Here is a 24,103-nt window from a genome sequence, read left to right on the forward strand (position 1 = left end):
TTTAGTTGCCAAGTTGTGTCCGACTCTTTTGCAACACCATGGACTGTAGCCCACCAGTCTCCTCTGTTCATGGGATTTCCCAGGCAAGAATACTGGAGTAGGTTCCATTTCCTTCTCCAGGGAATCTTCCAAGACCAGGAATCAAACCCACATCTCCTGCATTGACAGGGTGATTCTTTATCCCCAGAGTTGCCCCCCATCAAAACATAGAGAAGGGGGTGGAGTTGCAGTCCTTAAGCTTCTGACTGAGGTACTTTTTCTGTGCCTAAAGATGTCATAGGATAATTTCAGAACTAAACTATCTTTTGAGACATGTCCAAACAGTCATTTACAACTTGGATACGCAAAACAGCATGACCACTGTGGTTCATTCTAATTAGTGAGTATTCTGGTCAAACTACCATTCAGATCATACTATAGTACTCCCATTATTGGGATATTTGTAGCATAGAAAGAAATGTATTTGCTTTGGAAATCTCTAAAAATTCAGAGATAGTACCTGATTTAACAGGACTCTTTAATTCATAATACTTAAAAGAATGAGGTATTTGAATCCATTATTCCATAAAAGCTTTCCCATTCTTATGAAGTAGGTGAGTTCACTTCACCACCTTTATAACTTCCTCCTTTGTACAGGATGGGTCTGGCCGTGGGTCTGGCCTCCTGCTGCTTTGCTGCGACTCCTCAAGCAATAGTCAAGCTCATTCATTTTCAGGGTCCCCAGTTTTCAGGACTCATAGAAATTAGCGATAAGAAACACGTTGGCAGTGTTGGGTCATTTTTCTTCGGGGCCCTTACAGGTAGAGAATTATACTCCAAATCACTTTTCCTGGTGTGTTGTCCTTTCTGATTGTAAACAGGCTCAACAGAGCTGCATTGTGTTAACCCACCAGGGTAGGCAGAGAAGCAATCAGGGTGAGTCTAATAAACACTTGGCAGCAGGCCTAATGAAAAGAGGAGTGGACCTAAAAACCTTTAATAAGCACTTTCTCTTTTTGTAGGTTCTTGCAGTATTTGGTTTTCATGAATATCTGGGTGATTGGAGACTTTTAAAGGCATTTATTCTGGGCAGGTATTTGAATTCTCATTGAGTAAGAATGACAAGGTAGAGCGTGTGTTTGGTGGCTGTTAACTGAGTCATGGGTCACTGAATATATTGTATGCAGAACTGGATTTTGATTTTTTTTTTAAAAATGGATTGGTTAACTTTTGGACCACATATTCCTGTGTTCCCAGGAGTGGAGCGAAAGGGGCTCTAATATTCTTCGCAAAACATTGCCGTCTTCTGCTCACACTCAAGTTTTGCTGCTCTTTCTGACTTGTTTAGTTTTAGGGTTTCGTGTGTGTTTGTTTTACCTTTGGCAGGGCTTGTTTCCCAATTTTTTGAAGTATAACTGACTTACAACGTTGTGTTCATTTCTTTTGTACCCCATATTTATATGCATATATATTCTTTTTCATGTTCTTTTCAATTGCACTTTATCACAGAGTATTGAATTATGGTATTTGTAAGGACAGAAAATTCTTCCCGATATTTCTTTGGATGAGTTGTTCCCAGCAGATGACCCTCGAATTGAAAATGATGTTTCCCCTGTGAACATCCTAAGTTTCAGTTGTGTTCTTCATATGATCAGTGACTCACATGTATTTTGCTAGGATAATTTATATCCTAGGATAATTTATATAGTTTTGCTGCCTGCAGAGTAAAAGTTTCTCATGGCCCTTGGGGAAGATGCTCAGAGAGACCATCCCACAGACTGCCCTGGACCAATTGACAGAATCAGGAGATGAAGATCTCTCTGACTTGGATTAATACTGGTGTTATTTTCCATACCAAAGCTCAATCACATGATGGAAGACTTTTAGTAATTGGGCCCTTTGGATTTTAAATCCTCTCAGGTCAGTGCCCATGAGGAAAGCCTTCAGTAGGAAGGACCCTGGGGCTTCGCACAGAAGGTAAATCTGATTTATAGATGTGCATGGCCTTACGTATGTCACAAATACATTATGAATGGGCATTCTACATTTTCTAACATACAAATCAACTCCCCCTGGGAAATTATCCCTCCTCTTAATGGATTACACCATTGGAATTTATTTGTAATATTCATCCTAAATTTTCACTTTTTTTAATTTCATTACATTGATAAGTTGAGATCCCTGTGTATCCTTTTCCCTACATCTTAGAGCTGTTAGGAGTATTAGGCTAAAGTTTATAAATCACCTTACAATTTTCTATCTGGGAACACTAAATAGTAAAAGACAGTTGTGATAATAAATAGATGCTGATTTCTGTTCAACATTTTTTCTATATTGGGGCATAAGAAATACAACTTTAAATATATCAACATTTTTCTTATTCAATACATTGAACCAGCATTCCAGTTATTTGTTGTTATTGTTTATTCATTGCTAAGTCATGTCCAATTCTTTGAGACCCCATGTAGCCCACCAGGCTCTTCTGTCCATGGGATTTCCCCAGGCAAGAATACTGGAGTGGGCTGCCATCTTCTTCTCCAGGGGATCCTCCTGCCAGGATCTGAATCCGCACCTCCTTCATGGGCAGGCAGGTTCTTTACCACAGAGGCACCAGGGAAGCCTTTTAGTCATTTACCTGCCATTAAGTTAGGGTTTTCTTTGCTTAGAGAGAGTCATGTTCAGTGTTGGTTTCTTTTTTCTTTATCTTTTCCCTGTCTGCCAACCTCTTGCTGCATGAGGCTTCCCTACAGACTCTGAATCTCACTTCTCAGGAGAAACTGTCCCTGGGCTATCCCTTCCCTCTACACTGAAGCCAGAGATGCTTCAGACTTAAAAACACAATGATGGAACCTCCACCACAATGCAGACTAAATCTGGGAGAGCGCTTACCTGGGAAAACCGAAGATAGACTGTGATAGGACCTCTAACAGAATGACTGAGGTCAGCAGTCGGAGTGCTCTCACTCCCTACCTGTGCACTGAGCCTGTTCTGCCCTGGAAACAGATGCAGCTGCCCTCCTCTCCCCATCCAGTCTATAAGAGTGCCAACACAGGCCCTGGTATTTATGTGTGATCCCAAGCAGTTCAATAATGTTGTAATAAAGTGCACACTTCACCTCTGTACTGTGAAATGCCTAAACCATAATGAATACTATTTCTTGACTTCACTCCATGCAGCGGAATTAATGTTCCCTCATGAATTGGAGCATTGTACTCACTTGTTAATAGCCTCTTGAGGTAGGCCAGCGAGGTTAATCCAAGTCTCTTTTCTGTGGATAGTTTAGGATTATGTGTTTCTCTGCTTGCCTATGTTACATCTCACATTCAGGATAACTTTTTTCATTTAAATCATTCATTCTTTTCATCATCCAGCCTTTATCGAGCATGAAATATGTACTACACAACAAGTGTTATCAAACATCATTGTACAAGATCATTTTAAGATAATCTAGATAATTATTTTTTTTTAAAGTAATCTAAACTCTTGGAAGATCAGAAATGAATAGCTGGGCTGAAGAGCTTGCCTGAGGACTTGGTGGTGGGAGAAAAGGGCAAAGGGGAAAACTGAGGCAGGGTATGAAAGTGTGAGCATGCATGCAGGTCAGCAAAGGACCAGTGGTCAAGAAGGCACATGTAGGGGATGTAAGGATGAAGTTGCCGGGAAATGAGACTGCAGAGATGATAATAATGATGACGGCCATAGACTATGAAAGGCTTGGATGTCATGTTCAGGAATTTAAACCTTTTGCTAGTCATTGAGCAGTTTCTGTGTAGAGTAATAAGATGATTATATGTGCACATGGCTGTAATGGTTTAGTCTCTAAGTCGTGTCTGACTCTTGCGACCCCGTGGACTGTAGCCTGCCAGGCTTCTCTGTCCATAGGATTTCCCAGGGAAGAATACTGGAGTGGGTTGCCATTTCCTTTTCCAGGGGATCTTCCCGACCCGGGGGTTGAACCCAAGTCTCCTGCATTGCAGGCAGATTCTTTACCAACTGAACCATCAGGAAAGCCCCATATGTGTGCGTATGTGTGTATAAATATATACACACACACGTGCATACCTACATTCATCCTTTTAAATGTGATATAGCATTCCAGCCACTCATCTGCACTCTCTCTCTCTTTTCTTTTTCCCTATACCTCTCTTACTCTCTTCTGCAGAACTGTTTTTGGAACAGTAGTACTAAAAAAGCTTCCATTAGTTTATCCAGGGCAGGTCAGAGGATCATGGAAAAGACCCCTACAGAGCAAGAAAGAGATTTTCTCTAGGTATTTTTCTTACAAAAAGAGAGGAGGCCAGGTTCACTTAACTGTAGCAACGTGAACACCTACGATTTGTTGAACATATAAGTGTGCTGTATATGTATCATATGGACTCTGTGGGCTACATGCCTCATGCCATTTAATCCTTACAGCAACGAGCTGAGGTGGGTACTATTATCAACCCCATTTTATAGGTGAGAAAGCTGAGGCTCAGAAATTAGCTTGCTCAGAGCTACACAGTCACCAGACGATGGCATTCAAGCCCAGCCAGTCTCTTCTGGAGTAAGTGCCCCTAACCACCACACCATACATCGTGCAGGCCAGGGACCATGGCCTCTCAGTGTCCAATTAGAAACTCTCTATACAAGTCAATTTCCAGCTAGAATGGAGGGACGTGGTGCACTGTATGAATGATGGCACTGTCTAGGATTGTCTTACTGTTGTGCCACCCTCTTTAAGCAAAATAGTCTTACAAAAATGTACAATATCTGCCTTTCTCTTGGGCAGGGTAGTGGCATGGATGAGTCCAATGGTGCATGAGTATGTACCTGGATCTTTACACAATCTTTTGTTAATGTAGTTTCTGATGATATCATTCTAAAGGTACATAGGAACTAGACCATGAGCACATCTACAGACAGGAGAGATATTTTGAAAATTGGTATTGACCCTGGAGGGATCAACCTGGAAAATAGAGGTGTACGCAGTCTTGCCAAGCCCAGGGTCTGGTGCCCATCAGCATCCAAGCCCTGAAACCAGCCCTAGCTGATGGCCCTGCCCTTCCAGAGTTTTCACCAAGTGATAGTGCAGCTGTTTTTTATTTTAACAATAGCTATTAAAACCCACACATGAGTATCGTTTCTCTACCCTCCCCTCAGCAACTTTGGTACCTGGTTCCCAGGCTTTAATCATTTCACTGAACACAGTCGCCAAACATGAGCCCCACCTTCACCCCCTCCCCCAGATCATCGCAGAGAGCAAGTATTCCTGCTCAAGTGGCACTGTCAGATCTCTGCTGGGTGGACTTCACAGAGAAGGCAGAGTAAGGTTAGATGTGGTGCAGGTGGAGTTTTTTCAAAGCCATCCGAGGCAAAGGAGATGAAGCTTTGATGTAGACTTTCACTGTTTCTGAAGCAACTCAGGAACACAGAGGAAAACAGTCTTAGCACTGGTCCCCTTGTATCTGAACTTTCCTCATTGTAGTCTCAGTATTCAGCATATGAGGGACATCCAAGAGAGGGCTTCTAGAACCCCAGTTAACCACAGACTTGGTGCCTCCTCCCTGGTATGGGACTACTGTGGTGTCCTCATGCTGCATCCATTTCTTGGCTCCTATAAGAAACCTGAGCTGATTTTTATTGTTGTTGTTGCTCTCTGTATATTTGCATAATTTTATATCCAAAGCTGAGTTCTTGATTTTGCAATAGTATAATAAAAAACACTGTGAATTGGCAGATTTGGGGTATGATTTGCAGCTGGTCTGTCACTTCCTCTTACTGGAAGCTTCAAAGCTTGAAGTCTGAGACAATTATCATATTTTACAGGACCTGAGCTTATATTTGCATCTGCTCATCTTTTTTACTGTTTTTTTTTTAATACTCTCTTTTCACATTTATTTTTTGGTAGATGAATAGTCCAATGCAGTCATTCTATACACTTTTCTCTCTTTGATATAAATTCATATGATCTGGTGCTGTTGAAATCAGAGTACTGAGGTCTAAGCCTTTTGGACAGTTTTTGGAGATTAAAAATGATGACCAAGCAAATGTAACCCCGAGTTACAGTAATATCTCTAACCATCCCCCTTTGACTCATTGTCATTATTTAGATTAAAATGTGTATGGAAGCCACAGTGGTTTTCCAGGATGCAAAAATTATTACAGAAGCTTCCTCTATTAGTGGAAATTATTAGAGGATCGAAATGGTACTCCAACAGCAAGAATGATATTAATTATGGGGAAAGCAATAGTATCTGGCAGTCGGCAAGCATGCATTATTCTTCAACACTCTTGCACGGGTTTGTGTCCAGCCAGCACTAGAAACCTAAAAGCTTTTTATTTTGGCAAAGTTTTCAGAGCACTTGGACTTCCAGCGTCTAGATAAAAGATAATTTGGAAAGAAATTATGTTGATGAAATTGAAGAATCCAGTAATGAGTTCTGTGTAGATGAATCAATGCCCAATTAAATAATTATATCAAATCCAACTTTAAATGTTGACTTAATCACATTTTAAAGAGTTTGAAAGTAAGATGCTATATATACATTCAATGAAAAGAGTGACGTCGGATTACTAAACCTGGTAGGGGAATAGGGTATTCTGATAGACCTGAGAGTTTGGTTAATGGGACCTTGAGACAGGAATTACCTGTATGCTGAGAATGAGAATAGCTTGCAATGACCTAGCTTATTTTCATCCCATAGTTCCCTTTCCTTTTTGCAGTTTTTCTTTCTTTGTGTTTTTTTTTTCCTTTTTCCCCATCTACACCCGTTTTTCAAGGCTTTCTTCTCTGTTTATCACTGTTGTAATGTTCTTACCACCTTCTACAGACTCTGTTTTTCTTATCCACTGCTTGTTCTCTTCTTATCTTTTTGCCTTTTCATACTGTCCATGGGGTTCTCAAGGCAAGAATACTGAAGTAGTTTGCCATTCCCTTCTCCAATGGACCATGTTTTGTCAGAACCCTCCACCATGACTGGTCCAGCTTGTGTGGCCCTACATGGCATGGTTCATAATTTCATTGAGTTAGACAAGGCTCAGAGTCCCTTGGACTGCAAGGAGATCACACCAGTCATTCCTAAAGGAAATCAGTCCTGAATATTCATTGGAAGGAATGATGCTGAAGCTGAAGCTCCAATACTTTGGCCACCTGATGCAAAGAACTGACTCATTGGAAAAGACCCTGATGCTGGGAAAGATTGAAGGCATGAGGAGAAGGGGATGACAGAGGATGAGATGGTTGGATGGTATCACTGACTCAATGGACATGAGTTTGAGCAAGCTCTGGGAGTTGGTGATAGACAGGGAAGCCTGACGTGCTTCAGTCTATGGGGTTGCAGAGTTGGACACAACTGAGCAACTAAACTGAACTGAACTGCTTGCTCTCTTTACCTCTTCTTGTCCCTTCAGAGCAGTGAATACAACCAATAAAAGCAACCTTTATTGCTTCATTCACTCACTCAGTTAGCCCTTGCCACATTTAAGGCACTCGTCATCATTTATTCATTAAATAGTGTCCAACTCTTGCGACCCCATGGACTGTGGCCTGCCACACTCCTCTGTCCAAGGGATTCTCCCAGCAAGAATGCTGGAGTGAGTTGCTATTTCCTTCTCCAGGGTATCTTCCTGACCCAGGAATCTAACCCAGGTCTCCTCACTGCAGGCAGATTCATTGCCAACTGAACTACAGGGGAAGTCCCAAGGGGATGCTGTGGCTGCATGGGCCAGGAACTAACATGACCGCAAGAAGAGCTACCAAAACTACAGAAGGAGATATGCTACCATAGGCACAAAAGTGCATTCTGACCGATTGATTATCCAGTGATTCAAAGCCACTCAGTCATGTCTGATTCTTGGCAACAGCATGGACTATACAGGGCATGGAATTCTCTGGGCTATCCAGTCCATGGAATTCTACGGGCCAGAATATTGAAGTGGGTAGCCATTCCCTTCTCCAGGGGATCTTCCCAACCCAGGGAATCTTCCCAACCCAGGGATCGAACCCAGGTCTCCCACATTGTAGGCTGATTCTTTGCCAGCTGAGCAACCAGAGAAACCCATAAGAAGAGCTACAAAAACTACAGAAGAAGATATCCTGCCATAGGCACAAAAGTGCATTCTTGGGATGCATAAAATGCCCAGTTCAATCAGATCATTGAGCATATATGAGAGGAACAACATAAAGCAGGAAAGTCAGATGGCAGTCAGTTACTGAGAGCCTTTATTCACTGTATGTACTTAGTCACTCAGTTCAGTTCAGTTCAGTTCAGTTCAGGCACTCAGTCGTGTCCGACTCTTTGCGACCCCATGAACCCCAGCATGCCAGGCCTCCCTGTCCATCACCAACTCCCAGAGTTCACTCAAACTCACGTTCATCGAGTTGGTGATGCCATCCAGCCATCTCATCCTCTGTCGGCCCGTCTCCTCCTGCCCCCAAACCCTCCCAGCGTCAGAGTCTTTTCCAGTGAGTCAACTCTTTGCATGAGGTAGCCAAAGTACTGGAGTTTCAGCTTTAGCATCATTCCTTCCAAAGAACACCCAGGACTGATCTCCTTTAGAATGGACTGGTTGGATCTCCTTGCAGTCAAAGGGACTCTCAAGAGTCTTCTCCAACACCACAGTTCAAAAGCATCAATTCTTCGACGCTCAGCTTTCTTCATAGTCCAACTCTCACATCCATACACATCTACTGGAAAAACCGTAGCCTTGACTAGATGGACCTTTGTTGGCAAAGTAATGTCTCTGCTTTTTAATATGCCGTCTAGGTTGGTCATAATTTACCTTCCAAAGAGTAAGCGTCTTTTAATTTCATGGCTGCAGTCACCATCTGCAGTGATTTTGGAGCCCCCAAAAATAGTCTGACACTGTTTCCTCTCTTTCCCCATCTATTTCCCATGAAGCGATGGGACAAGATTATCTTCGTTTTCTGAATGTTGAGCTTTAAGCCAACTTTTTCACTCTCCTCTTTCACTTTCATCAAGAGGCTTTTTAGTTCCTCTTCCCTTTCTGCCATAAAGGTGGGGTCATCTGCATATCTGAGGTTATTGATATTTCTCCCACCAGTCTTGATTCCAGCTTGTGCTTCTTCCAGCCCAGCGTTTCTAATGATGTACTCTGCATATAAGTTAAATAAGCAGGGTGACAATATACAGCCTTGATGTACTCCTTTTCCTATTTGGAACCAGTCTGTTGTTCCATGTCCAGTTCTAACTGTTGCTTCCTGACCTGCATATAGGTTTCTCAAGAGGCAGGTCAGGTAGTCTGGTATTCCCATCTCTTTCAGAATTTTACTCAGTCATGTCCAACTCTTTGCGACCCCATGAACTATAACTCACCAACCTCCTCTGTCCATGGGGATTCTACAGGCAAGAATACTGGAGTGGGTAGCTATCCCCTCCTCCAGGGGATCTTCCGAACCCAGGGATCGAACCCAGGTCTCCTGCATTGCAGACAGATTCTTTTCTGTCTGAGCCACCAGGGAAGACCCCACTAGTGAATTAACTATTCTATTAACTAGTGAATAATAGTGCCTTTATTCACTAGTTAATAGAAAACCATTGACTGGGTGTGGTGTGTTTGATTTGGTTGTTCAAATAAGATTTTGACAGAACATGAATTTTCAGAAAGTCATCTGTTTACTTCTTCCTTGTCTTCTTAGAACTGAATTCTGCTGGAATAGCAGTCAGTCAGCAAGATAATTTGGTTAATATATTGGGTTGGCCAAAAAGTTTGCTTGGGTTTTCCAGTAAGATACTATGGAAAAACCCAAATGAATATTTTGACAAACACAACAAGTGTAGGGCTACTGTGTGTCTGATCCAGCATTAATGATAGCATGGATCTGGTAACTTCATGAATTTGCATGTTGAGGTGCATGTTTAGATCAACACTAGTTATGGCCAGTGTGCCCAATAACTTCTTCTGTCAGATAAGCTTCTCCTACTTGTATACTAATATTATTTTGAGTTATTAGAATCTTTTCTAAGCAACTACATACTTAAGGTTCCTAATGGTTTTGATTTATACTCCAGGTCCAAGTTTAAATCTAAACTATAAGAATATTTCTAGTTCTATTTTATTTTTTTTTAAGAAATGAAAAAATTCAGGACTACATAAAAAAAAAAAGAACTTGAAAGGGGCAGTCTTAATGCTGCTGCTGCTGCTAAGTCGCTTCAGTCATGTCCGACTCTGTGCAACCCCATAGACAGCAGCCCACCAGGCTCCCCCGACTTAACCAAAGGACAGATGTCATAAAAATGTCTTTAAAAACATTTTGATAGTATGTATCATAACAGGTCTGGTTCAAAAAACTAGTTAACCTTTAGGGAAGCTGATTAATTTTTTGTGTGTTAACTGCCACTGATTAGATGTTTATAACTTCTGTTTCATTGACTCAATAAATATTAATCAACAAGGTGATATACCAGGCCTTGAGAATGCAATGGCTCAAAAAAGAGGCATTGTCTCAATGCTAATGAAGCTTACAACCTGATGTCTTATGTAAACCAAATTAGCAGACTGACAACTATGCATGAATACTGAAAATATTTTTTTTAAATTAGTGTATATAATACAGAATATTTTAAATAAAGCATAATCCTTTATTAAAAGTTGTTTTATTAAAAATTACTTCTGCTGTATCAAAAATTAGCACCTATATATATATTAATGCCCCCAGCCCTTTTAAATAAATATTGCTAGGCAACTGAAGTTCAACAATATGGCTTATGACCATAAGTGCATTCAGAATGCTCAGTTCAGTTCAGTTCAGTAGCTCAGTCATGTCTGACTCTTTGAGACCCCATGAATCACAGCACGCCAGGCCTCCCTGTCCATCACCAACTCCCAGAGTTTACACAAACTCATGTGCATCAAGTCAGTGATGCCATCCAGCCATGTCATCCTCTGTCATCCCCTTCTGCCCCCAATCCCTCCCAGCATCAGGGTCTTTTCTAATGAGTCAACTCTTTGCATCAGGTGGCCAAAGTATTGGAGTTTCAGCTTTAGCATCAGTCCTTCCAATGAACACCCAGGACTGATCTCCTTTAGGATGGACTGGTTGGATCTCCTTGCAGTCCAAGGCACTCTCAAGAGTCTTCTCCGACACCACAGTTCAAAAGCATCGATTCTTCAGCGCTCAGATTTCTTCACTCTCACTTCAGTCCAACTCTCACATCCATACATGACCACTGGAAAAACCATAGCCTTGACTAGACAGACCTTTGTTGGCAAAGTAATGTTCTCTGCTTTTTAATATCTCAGACCATCATAATTTCACAAATTCCATCCCATTGCTACCATAGGTTCATATGAACTTTCAGGTCTGATGCCTCAGTTATTTGTTTAAGAAATAGAGCAACAGTAACTATAATGATCCCTGCCGACATGTGAGACAGCATCAAGAGCGGGAGGAACACTACTTTGGGGTCAGGCATATCTCAGTTCGGATACTGGCTTTGCTACTGTATGACCCTTTGGCAAGTTGCTTTAAAATCCTCTGAATTCCAGTTTCCTTATGTGTAAAATGAGGCAGAAGTAGAAATGGTCTCTTTGATTATAACTCATGATACTGACTATAGAGTGTTCCAGAGAATGTTCTCTTCCTAGTAACTGTAGCTGGGAGTAATTTGAACTTGCCCACTGGCTAAACTACAAAAAAAAAAAAAAGGCAAATTCTGAAGACCTTAAAATTTTGCTTTTACATTGTTTCATTTGTATAAATGCAAGTGTATTTTACATATGCTAAAGAGCTTTAGACAATGAATATCTTTTATTCATTGTTTAATAGTTTAAAGAGATAATATGAACTCATAACAAATACTATGAACAAACTATTACCCTTTTAAGATTTAGTCATATTTTGAAGGTCAACTTTATTTCTTTTAAGATGAGCAAAGAAGGTTGTCACAGAGTACAATAAACTAAAACAGCAGAGGAATAACTAACTCACATATTATATCCAAGAAACAATTAGAAACCCAGTTCAATAAGTACTAGATACTAGAGCCTAGTGATTAATGTAAATAACCGAAAGTCCACCAATGGGCTTTTATTCTGTTCCTTGAAAATACAGGACAGGTGAACAGACAAATTTCTTGGGGAATGCTTTTCCTAATACTGTTTTTCTCATCTTTTCCTCAGACCTTTGTCTTCTTCCAAGTAAGAGTTTATATGTCAGCCAGTGTTACAATGTCTCTATTTGTAGGTAGACAGATGGGGAAAGGGAATGAGGAGTGGTGTCTGGCTCTTTAATTAAAGACACAGAGCCAGAGTTTGCTCTTCAAGCTATTGGCAAGACACATATGGACACGTACCCACACACACACACACATATACTCACATACAAAGTGCATCTGATGGATGAAGCCAAATTTGTAAATTGTATCCACAATCATAGTTTCTATGGTAACTGTATCTTAGACCTGAGATACAAACAGAGCTGGGCAGGAGATGTCTGATTTTATTTTCTCTAAAGATAATCAGAAGAGAGATTGTTGAGGCTATGGCCCCTGTACATATAGCTAGGACTTGGATGGTGCTAGCATGAGATTTAATGTTTAAATCCCAGTAAATGTTTTATAACTTTATAATGTTGCAGATTACTTGACTCTGTTATTCAGCTTTAAAATAATTATAATCATGTAACTACATTTGGGTACTTATTAATAATGTGTAATTGATTAACATACTGTGGAAGTTATATGCAAGGTAACATTTATAAATGTGTGTAGGTTAGAAGAAACTTTAAAGATTTGTACTGTTAACACTAACATTTTATGAGGAAGGAAATTTTAGGCACAAAATGGTTAAAAAGGCTTACCCAAGAGTTATTTTTAAAATATTTTTATTTGCTGTAGTTTCTAAACTAGCAGATGTTCTAAGCAAGTCTATAAGCTGAATACCCAGTTATTTGACAAAATTACTGAAATTAAATTAGAGAAAATAAACACTTCAGAAATAATCGTTTGAACGAGTGTGTGTACTTTTGCTTCTCTGGATACGTGTTCGTAAATACATATTTCAGGAATAATATACTTCACATTGCAAAAGGAAAATAATTGAGCAGCTTATTTTGATTAGTTCCTTTTCGTTTAGATGGGATATTGTCAGTTGCCCTTCCTCCAAACTTGTAGCATTTTAGCAGAATGTCTTAATATGGGAAGATTATCAAAGTCAAGTTCATAACTTTTTAGATGTTTTTATTGAGTTTATTTCTTTAAAAACCTTCCAGCTAAACCTATAGCTAGGTAAAAGCAATGTAATTAAAAGAAAGCTTCTGGAAACTGCTCACAAATATCTGTCATGACACCAACTTGAAATGAAAGGCATATTTCCTAAAATGGCATCTAAATTTTTATACTTTGCATTTTAATCTTATGATGTGTCTGGCAGCATGAAACTCATTTTTTGGTAATGGATCTGAGTAAGACATATTTGTAAATGAGGATGTTATGTATAGGTGAATAAGCTGTATTGCAACTTTGCACAGTCTTTCCATCACAGCAGCTTTTAAATTTCCTCAGGAAAATTGACTGATGGGACATAAATTACCACATTGGCAAAAATGTGTCCTAACCTGTGGGAACTGGAAAACATGTTAATTTTGAATTGTTTCCGCTTTTTATCATCAGACATTCGCAGAAAATCTTGTATGATTTATTCTTTTATTTATAATGAATTGTTAAAAAATGTTTGAAAGGGCATTAAATCTTCCTCTCTGCCATTAATCTGCAAGTGGGGGAATAAGGGGGGTTAAATGGCCTCTTTAGTATATTGCTTTATGAAACTGCTGATTCTTGCAATACCAAGCTAGAAATACATACTAATTTAAGGAACACAGAATGTAGGCAGCAAGCTCCTTGCTTTTGTAGAGAAAAGACTAATAGCTTTATTTTAACAAGGCTCTTAACACCCCAGCCAGCAGCAGGCATTGAGTGAATGAAATTGGGAGAACTCCCATGGACTAAAAGCATCTTAATTCAGCATTCCCTCGACTTGCCCCCTCCTCAAACCCCAAGCCCTCCTAATAGGCTGCCATAGGCTGTCATAATCCAGACAAAGAAGATCACCACGTGCAAGGCACACCAAGGTATTAGCTTTTCAACTTGTTTTGAATAAGCTCTCTGAAGTTTCACTTCCTGAGCAGTAGAAGATAGATATGTCCTAAATCCAAGGCTAAGTTCTAACATTATATTGTTGTAGAAAAAACTAGGTTTCCGTTATGGCTTAATTCAAGATTATTTCTATCAGACATATATTTAGGTCATTACATTAAAAAAAAAAAAAAAAACCCTGCATGATACCAAGTGAGATAAAGGGCTTCCTTAAAAAATTTATTGGATCAAAGCTGCTGACCTTATTTTTTTATGATAAGAGAAATTACCTAATAAGGAGTTCTTCAAGGAGGAACAATTCTGAGTCTTGTTGAGCATAGAGCAAAATGAGAAATGAGCTTATAAATGCTTCTGCCAGTTCTCTCTCCCCTCAATCCTTCCAAAAGTGGCTTGACTTCCCAAGGACCTGAAAAAAACTTATAATTAGTGCCTTTTTAGCAACCCTTATATTTCCTACTTTCAGTTCACAGCTATTTGCAAGAATCTTTGTCCCCAACACAATAATTTGTATTGCCACCATTTCTGAAATAGTAAAAGTGATCAAATCACAAGAGGAGACTAGATAAATTATAATTTACCCATAAATCAGATATTATATTGCCATAAAAATTCACGTTTGTAGAAATATATCTGCTAGCACAGGAAAATGCCAATAATAAACAGGTGGGAAAAATTCTATATACCACTAAAATATTTATATATTTGTAAATGTTAACAGAGGTCATCTTTGGGTAATTTAGGGAGGAAAAAAAAAAACCTGTTAAATCTGTTTTTTAAATAATTGAACACAAATGTATTCCTATCATCTCCCTTGACTAACAGGTGTTTCTCTGAGCAGGAAATGGCTTTTCTAATCTCCGTATCTTAGAGTACTTAGCATATGGCTCTCTACTTAAGAGACACTAACAAATGTTTATTTACTTGAAAGTATTTATCTCATTTTCTGAGCATGATAGCATAAGACAGTATATCCAGTGGTTGTTTATTTATTAGACTACCATAAAGAATTTCAACCCCATAGAGTCTGGCTTTCTCTCCCCATCAATTCTTTGAAATCACACTCAATAAAGCACCAATCAGCATCTCATTGCCAATTCCCACATACCCTTTTGCAGACTTTATATCAGTCACTGTTCAGTTGCAGAGAACAATATATACCTGGCTAGTTTAAGCAGGAACAAATTTATTACACCATATTAACAGGCTTACAGAATCATAAGGAACATTAGGAAGCAAATTCTTAGAAAAGCTTTCAGGAATGATTTCCCAAGCCACAAGACAGAACCAGGCTACCCAGGGAGCTTCTGCCATTTCTTTGAGGAAACTTTTGGCTCCATGGGTTCAATCCCTGGATCAGGAAGATCCCCTGGAGAAGGAAATAGAACCCACTCTAGTATTCTTGCCTGGAAAGTCCCGTGGACAGAGGATCCTGGAAGGCAGGCTACGGTCCATGGGGTCACAAAGAGTCAGACATGACTAAGTGAGTAACACTTTGGCTCCACAAGTCACACGGTAAAGGCCTCTATCAGGAGCCACCATAGCTAGGAAGGTAGAAGGTATCACAAGCAGGATTCATCTTTAGTGCCACCAGCTCCAAAGCTACCTTAGCAAGGGGGGAGGGTCACATAAAGCTTGTCAACACACTGTCTATGCCTTAGATCTTGTCTTACTGAAGCTCTTGGCTGCTTTTGACACTGTGAACCACACTCTCTTTCAAGGAACTCTTTCCATTAGTTCCTAAAATAACACTCTCTCCTCATTCTCTCCTTGACCAACTACTTTTACTCAGACTCCCTCCTGGGTTTCAACTTTTTTTTTTTTTTTTTGGCCTGTCCCTTAAAGTACAGTATTTCTAAGATTGTTATTGGCATTCTCTCTCTTCGTTGCATGTCTTGTCTTTTATTCTGTTGATAGTTGCCTCCTGGGCATTCTAATTCTTTTCCAAGGTTTCAGATACCATCTATAGGCTGAAGGTTTCTCAATTCTACATCTCTAGTCCAGATTTTTCTTCTATGTTGCAAATTTTTATACTCAGTTATCTCTCAGACATTTCTATCAGATGTCCCAACTCAAGCTTAATATATCTAAGTGTTCCAGTGTTCCCTCCTCCCACCCCTACCCCGTAAATCTGTTCTTTCTTTAGTCCCATCTTGACAACAGCTGAAAAGCCCACCTAGTTGCTAAACTCAGAAAACGTAGGCACAATTCCAAACACATCCTTCCCATTAATCCTCAGTCAGTTTTATTAAAGTTACCCTCTTAACATCTTTGAAGGTCAGGAAGGGCGGCAGTGAGGAGATACCCCTCATCCAAGGTAAGGAACAGCGGCTGTGCTTTGCTGGAGCAGCCATGAAGAGATACCCCACACCCAAGGTAAGAGAAACCCAAGTAAGATGGTAGGTGTTGCAAGAGGGCATCAGGGGGCAGACACACTGAAACCATACTCACAGAAATCTAGTCAATTTAATCACACTAGGACCACAGCCTTGTCTAACTCAATGAAACCAAACCATGCCGGCGGGGCAAGCCAAGATGGGCGGGTCATGGTGGAGAGGTCTGACAGAATGTGGTCCACTGGAGAAGGGAATGGCAAACCACTTCAGTATTCTTGCCTTGAGAACCCCATGAACAGTATGAAAAGGCAAAATGATAGGATACTGAAAGAGGAACTCCCCAGGTCAGTAGGTGCCCAACATGCTACTGGAGATCAGTGGAGAAATAACTCCAGAAAGAATGAAGGGGTGGAGTCAAAGCAAAAACAGTACCCAGCTGTGGATGTGACTGGTGATAGAAGCAAGGTCCGATGCTGTAAAGAGCAATATTTCATAGGAACCTGGAATGTCAGGTCCATGAATCAAGGCAAATTGTAAGTGGTCAAACAAGAGATGGCAAGAGTGAATGTCGACATTCTAGGAATCAGTGAACTAACATGGACTGGAATGGGTGAATTTAACTCAGATGACCATTATATCTCCTACTGCAGGCAGGAATCCCTCAGAAGAAATGGAGTAGCCATCATGGTCAACAAGAGAGTCCAAGACTGCATGGATGCAGTCTCAAAAATGACAGAATGATCTCTGTTCATCTCCAAGGCAAACCATTCAATATCACGGTAATCCAAGTCTATGCTCCAACCAGTAACGCTGAAGAAGCTGAAGTTGAACGGTTCTATGAAGATCTACAAGACCTTTGAGAACTAACATCCAAAAAAGATGTCCTTTTCATTATAGGGGACTGGAATGGAAAAGTAGGAAGTCAAGAAACACCTGGAGTAACAGGCAAATTTGGCCTTGGAATGTTGAATGAAGCAGGGCAAAGACTAATAGAGTTTTGCCAAGAAAATGCACTGGTCATAGCAAACACCCTCTTCCAACAACATAAGAGAAGACTCTACACATGGACATCACCAGATGGTCAACACCAAAATCAGATTGATTATATTCTTTGTAGCCAAAGATGGAGAAGCTCTATACAGTCAGCAAAGACAAGACCAGGAGCTGACTGTGGCTCAGATCATGAACTCCTTTTTACCAAATTCAGACTGAAATTGAAGAAAGTAGGGAAAACTGCTAGACCATTCAGGTATGACTTATATCAAATCCCTTATGATTATACAGTGGAAGTGAGAAATAGATTTAAGGGCCTAGATCTGATAGATAGAGTCCCTGATGAACTATAGAATGAGGTTTGTGACATTGTACAGGTGACAGGGATCAAGACCATCCCCATGGAAAAGAAATTCAAAAAAGCAAAATGGCTGTCTGGGGAGGCGTTACAAATAGCTGTGAAAAGAAGAGAAGCAAAAAGCAAAGGAGAAAAGGAAAGATATAAGCATCTGAATACAGAATTCCAAAGAATAGCAAGAAGAGATAAGAAAGCCTTCTTCAGCGATCAGTGCAAAGAAATAGAGGAAAAAAACAGAATGGGAACGACTAGAGATCTCTTCAAGAAAATTAGAGAACCAAGGGAACATTTCATGCAAACATGGGCTCGATAAAGGACAGAAATGGTATGGACCTAACAGAAGCAGAAGATATTAAGAAGAGGTGGCAAGAATACACAGAAGAACTGTACAAAAAAGATCTTCATGACCCAGATAATCACGATGGTGTGATCACTCACCTAGAGCCAGACATCCTGGAATGTGAAGTCAAGTGGGCCTTAGAAAGCATCACTATGAACAAAGCTAGTGGAGGTGATGGAATTCCAGTGGAGCTATTTCAAATCCTGAAAGATGATGCTGTGAAAGTGCTGCACTCAATATGCCAGCAAAGTTGGAAAACTCAGCAGTGGCCACAGGACTGGAAAAGGTCAGTTTTCATTCCAATCTCAAAGAAAGGCAATGCCAAAGAATGCTCAAACTACCACACAATTGCACTCATCTCACATGCTAGTAAAATAATGCTCAAAATTCTCCAAGCCAGGCTTCAGCAATACGTGAACCATGAACTTCCTGATTTTCAAGCTGGATTTAGAAAAGGCAGAGGAACCAGAGATCAAATTGCCAACATCCACTGGATCATTGAAAAAGCAACAGAGTTCCCGAAAAACATCTATTTCTTCTTTATTGACTATGCCAAAGCCTTTGACTGTGTGGATCACAAGAAACTGTGGAAAATTCTGAATGAGATGGGAATACCAGACCACCTAACCTGCCTCTTGAGAAATCTGTATGCAGGTCAGGAAGCAACAGTTAGAACTGGACATGGAACAACAGACTGGTTACAAATAGGAAAAGGAGTACATCAAGGCTGTATATTGTCACCCTGCTTATTTAACTTATATGCAGAGTACATCATGAGAAACGCTGGACTGGAGAAAGCACAAGCTGGAATCAAGATTGCCAGGAGAAATATCAATAACCTCAGATATGCAGATGACACCACCCTTATGGCAGAAAGTGAAGAGGAACTAAAAAGCCTCTTGATGAAAATGAAAGAGGAGATTGATAAAGTTGGCTTAAAGCTCAACATTCAGAAAACGAAGATCATGGCATCCGGTCCCATCATTTCATGGGAAACAGATGGGGAAACAGTAGAAACAGTGTCAGACTTTATTTTTGGGGGCTCCAAAATCACTGCAGATGATGACTGCAGCCCTGAAATTAAAAGACGCTTGCTCCTTGGAAGAAAAGTTATGACCAACCTAGACAGCATATTCAAAAGCAGAGACATTACTTTGCTGACTAAGGTTCATCTAGTCAAGGCTATGGTTTTTCCTGTGGTCATGTATGGATGTGAGAATTGGACTGTGAAGAAAGCTGAGCGCCGAAGAATTGATGCTCTTGAACTGTGGTGCTGGAGAAGACTCTTGAGGGTCCCTTGGACTACAAGGAGATCCAACCAGTCCATTCTGAAGGAGATCAACCCTGGGATTTCTTTGGAAGGACTGATGCTAAAGCTGAAACTGCAGTACTTTGGCCACCTCATGCGAAGAGTTGACTCATTGGAAAAGACTCTGATGGTGGGAGGGATTGGGGGCAGGAGGAGAAGGGGCCGACAGAGGATGAGATGGCTGGATGGCATCACTGACTCAATGGACATGAGTCTGAGTGAACTCCGGGAGTTGGTGATGGACAGGGAGGCCTGGCGTGCTGCAATTCATGGGATCGCAAAGAGTCAGACACGACTGAGCGACTGAACTGAACTGAACTGAACATCTTTATGTTACTCCCTTATCTCCATCCTTTTGAATAGCCCCCTGTTTAGGCCTTTATCAGCTCTGACTTAGACACTCACTGGAACTCAATACTATGACAAAAATAATCTCTCTACCCTCTCAATATGTACTATCACTTATAGAATATCACTTCTCAGTGTCTTCACTATCAACTGATGGTAAAATTGAGTTCCTTGGCATGAGCTCCTCCAAGATCCAGTCCATGTCAGTTTCCCCAGAGTCTCGGGTGTCAGACTTGAATCTTATCTCCGATATCCCACATCCTAGCTTTATAACCTTAGGCAACTGCTCAATTTTCTCATCTGAAAAATGGGACAACCATTGAAGATAATTGGGAGGAATGTATGCTGCTGCTGCTGCTAAGTCGCTTCAGTCGTGTTAACTCTGTGCAACCCCATAGACGGCAGCCCATCAGGCTCCCCCGTCCCTGGCAAGAACACAAGAGTGGGTTTCTATTTCCTTCTCCAATGCATGAAAGTGAAAGTGAAGTCGGTCAGTCATGTCTGACTCCTAGGACTGCAGCCTACCAGGCTCCTCTGTCCATGGGATTTTCCAGGCAAGAATACTAGAGTGGGTTGCCCTTGCCTTCTCTGAGAAATGTATGCGCTAATGCAAATAAAACATTTAACCTTGTTCTTGACACTTAGGAAGAGCCAAATAAATGTTGAATTATAGCAATCAAAGAAGAACTAAAAAAAATGGAGAGATAGTCCTTGTTCTTGGATGGACTTAATATTGTCAAGCTGTCAGCTCTTCCCAGCTTGATCTATAGAGTCAATGTACCCCCAATCAAAATCCCAGCAAGTTATAAACTGATTCTAAATATTATGTGGAAAGGCAAAAGACAGAATAGCCAATACAAGATTGAAGGAGAACAAAGTTGGGAGACTGACATTACCCAACTTCAGGACTTACTATAATGCTACAACAATCAAAACAGTGTGGTGTTGGTGAAAGAATTAACAAATAAATCAATGGAACACAATAAAGAGCCCAGAAATAGAGGAATATAAATACAGTCAAGTGATCTTTGACAAAGTTTCAAAGACAATATAATAGAGCAAAAATAGTCTTTTCAACAAATGGTACTGGAACAATGGGACATGCATATGCAAAAAAAAAAAAAGAGAGAGAATCTAGACACAGACCTTACAGTCTTCACAAAAATCATCACAGACCTAAATTTAAGCGGTAAAACTATCTTCCAAAACTCCTAGAAGATAACATTGGGAAAAAGTCCAGATAATCTTAAGTTTGGTGATGACTTTTTAGATTTAACACCAAAAGCATGATTCATGATGTATTAAACATATGGGAACTCTCCATACCTTCCTGTCCATTTTGATTAAAACCTAAAACTGCTCTAAAAAATAAAATTGATTTAAAAAATTGCACTGGTGGCAATAACCATAATAGTAACCATAATAATATTAATAGTACCAGTGATGTTGTTGCTACGATTACTAATATCCTTTCCCTTACAGTCTCTCTTCTTTTACCAAAATGTTGACATTCCCTGGAAACACAGTGCTCGTTTTAGGCTTCCAGGTTGTTTCAGTTTTGTTCTCTCTGCCAAGAATGCCTTCTCCTGCTACTCCCACCCCCTCCTCCTCCTAAAGAACTCCTCCTCATTCGCATTCAAGTTTTAGAGGAAACTTCAACACCCGAATGAAGCTGTCTTCAGCTCTCCCAGGTGGACTCTGGTATCTGTTCTCTCAGATTCCCACTGCCTCCTCCTTCAGACTGACACTCCAGCAGTGATCTCATCGCACCATAATTGTTTGCAGGCCTGTCTCCTTTATATTTAAAGCAATGAAGAATTCAAGCCCCTGTTCTTTGCTTTGAATGTGGTGCCTAGCATGGCTTTAGAGTAAAGAAGGTGTTTAATAATTACTAATTGAATGACTACATTAAAGATGCTTCAGTGTCAACAGAGAAGCACACAAATACATATACAATTGGAGAAGAATGACTTAATCAACTAGACTTCATTGGAGTCTAGTTGATTCACAACACTGTGTTAGCTTCAGGTGTATAACGTAGTGATACAGTGGTTTAGTTACACGCATGTAAGTGTATATCTCTTTTCTCTTTTATTCTTTGCCACTTTAGCTTATTATAAGATATTAACACAGTTCCCCATGCTTTACAGTAAATCCTCCCAATTTAATCCCCCCTCCATTTCTCCTTTGGTCACCAAAAGTTTGTTTTCTGTGTCTGTGAGTCTGTTTCTGTTTTGTAAATCAGTTCATTAGCATCATTTTTTACATTCTGCACATAAATGATATCCTGTCACATTTGTCTTTTTCTATCTGACTTCACTTAGTTTGATAATCTCTAGGTCCTTCTATGTTGCTGCAAGTGGCACTATTTCATTCATTTTATGACCAAGGACTATTCCAGTGTGTCTGTGTGTATGTGTGTTTGTGTATGTGTATACCACATCTTCTTTATCCATTCATCTGTCCATGGACATTTAAGGTGGTTCCACGTCTTGGCTATTGTAAACAGTGAACACTGGAGTGCCTGTATCTTTTCAAATTAGAACTTTCATCTTTTCCATATATACGCCCAGGAGTGGGATTGCTGGATCATATGGTAATGCTATTTTTAGTTTTTTGAGGAACATCCATTCTGTTTTCAACAACAGAGTAATTTCTGATGTATAAGCATCCCATCCATCTTTTGAAGCCTAGCCTTTGTTCTACTTCCTTGAAGTTTTTCCTAACACCTTCATCTGTGTTCCTGGTAGTAACATCCTAAATAACATTGGTTCATACATGGCCCTACAACAATCTTTAGATATTTCATTTCTGATCCTTGTTTTCCTAACAAGACTAAAAGTTTCTTACAGATAACCATCATCCTACATTTAATATAATCTAGCATGCCAGTAGCTTACCAGACAAACCACTGCATATGGGCAGTCTCTCAAGACACCAGAATGTTAACTGTCCCCATTAGGCCATACCAGATCAGATAAGAACCCTGAAATTATTAACTTGAAGTTTGGTGACCACTTGAAAAGGAGTTGGTAATGGACAGGGAGGCCTGGCGTGCTGCGATTCATGGAGTCGCAAAGAGTCGGACACGACTGAGCGACTGGACTGAACTGAACTGAAAAGGATTAGCTGTAAATGTCTAAAGTCACACTAATACATAAGCACAGGGTTTTTCTAACAACTAGAATTAATAATCTTCAATGTAGTTCTGGTATTTACATTAATTATTCCTCCATAAAAAAAATAGGTCAAAATAAACGTTAGATAGGCGTGACTGAGAACAACACTGTAATCAATCACTTCTTTTTTAGTGCCATTTATTTATCCCCTAATTGTCTGATACCATCCTTGCCCTTAGTCTTTGTTTAAAAGGTCAGCCATTTAAATCAGGGCTTTATCCCAATGCAGAGATTTCTGTCTCTCTGTAGCTGCTTCCAAGTCTATATGTACAGTCTTCATCCTACCTAGGTAGCTACTGAGCTGTCATCCTCTCAAATAATTCCAGCTTCTCCTGTTCCATATACTGATAAAATATAAAGAGGTTTTGCATAGGCACTCTTTAAGTGCCTCCTGTAGTCATTGGACACCAGAAATAGTCTTTCTTACTCTAAATGTGAGTAGATGCTTATTTTGCAATATCTCTCCCAACAAACCCTCCCTCCACACACCACCTAAGCTGGGGTGCTGGTTTCCTTGAGATCTGGGACTTCTGGTAGGAAGAAAATAATTCCAGATTTAGTACTACCTAGAAAATTTTTCTCTACTACCTTGACACTGTGACTTCCTGTGTTTTATGCTTCCCCCTTCCGTACCCATTATATGAGGGCTACCCCAGCACAAGAGCGAGCACGCAAGTGGCCAAAAATCCACATATGTTGACATGGACAGGTGGGGAATTGATCAGTCAACAAGTACCTTCAAATTAGTTGTATGTGTTTATCCCATATGTGTTTTTAGTTGTTACAATAGATATGCAAAAACTATATGTAAAGTCTTTAGATTCATGAAGCTAACACATTTAATTGAGAACCTAATGGGGCCAAGCCACTCAGTGCCCTTCAGAATCTGAGACTTGTGGAAGAAACCTGAAGAGAGGTGGACACAGGAAGTATAATACATTGAAAGGGACAAAACCAACAAGACCAACACTGGACAGAAAAGAGTTTGTCACGTCTCTGTGGTTGCTTGTCAAGTCTCTGACAGAGCTCAGCGAGGTTCAGATGATCAGAGAGGGCTTCAGAGAATCCATGGAAGAACTAGGTGGTTGCTGCCAGTCCCAGGCAGTAAAGAAAGGTTCCATGAAAATGTACTTTTAAATATACATTCTTGTCCCAGCCAAGAGAAGCC

At 40.2% G+C, this 24,103-nt stretch overlaps 1 protein-coding gene across 4 annotated transcripts in view; it reads left to right on the forward strand.

Annotated features, from left to right (window-relative positions):
* The window catches only part of PARD3B (par-3 family cell polarity regulator beta), a 1,140,922-nt gene that overhangs the window by 1,044,404 nt on the left and 72,415 nt on the right, over nucleotides 1–24,103 (forward strand). The gene's annotated exons all lie outside the window — the stretch shown is intronic.

The sequence above is a fragment of the Capricornis sumatraensis genome, chromosome 3, assembly GCF_032405125.1.
Source record: "Capricornis sumatraensis isolate serow.1 chromosome 3, serow.2, whole genome shotgun sequence".
NCBI lineage: Eukaryota > Metazoa > Chordata > Mammalia > Artiodactyla > Bovidae > Capricornis > Capricornis sumatraensis.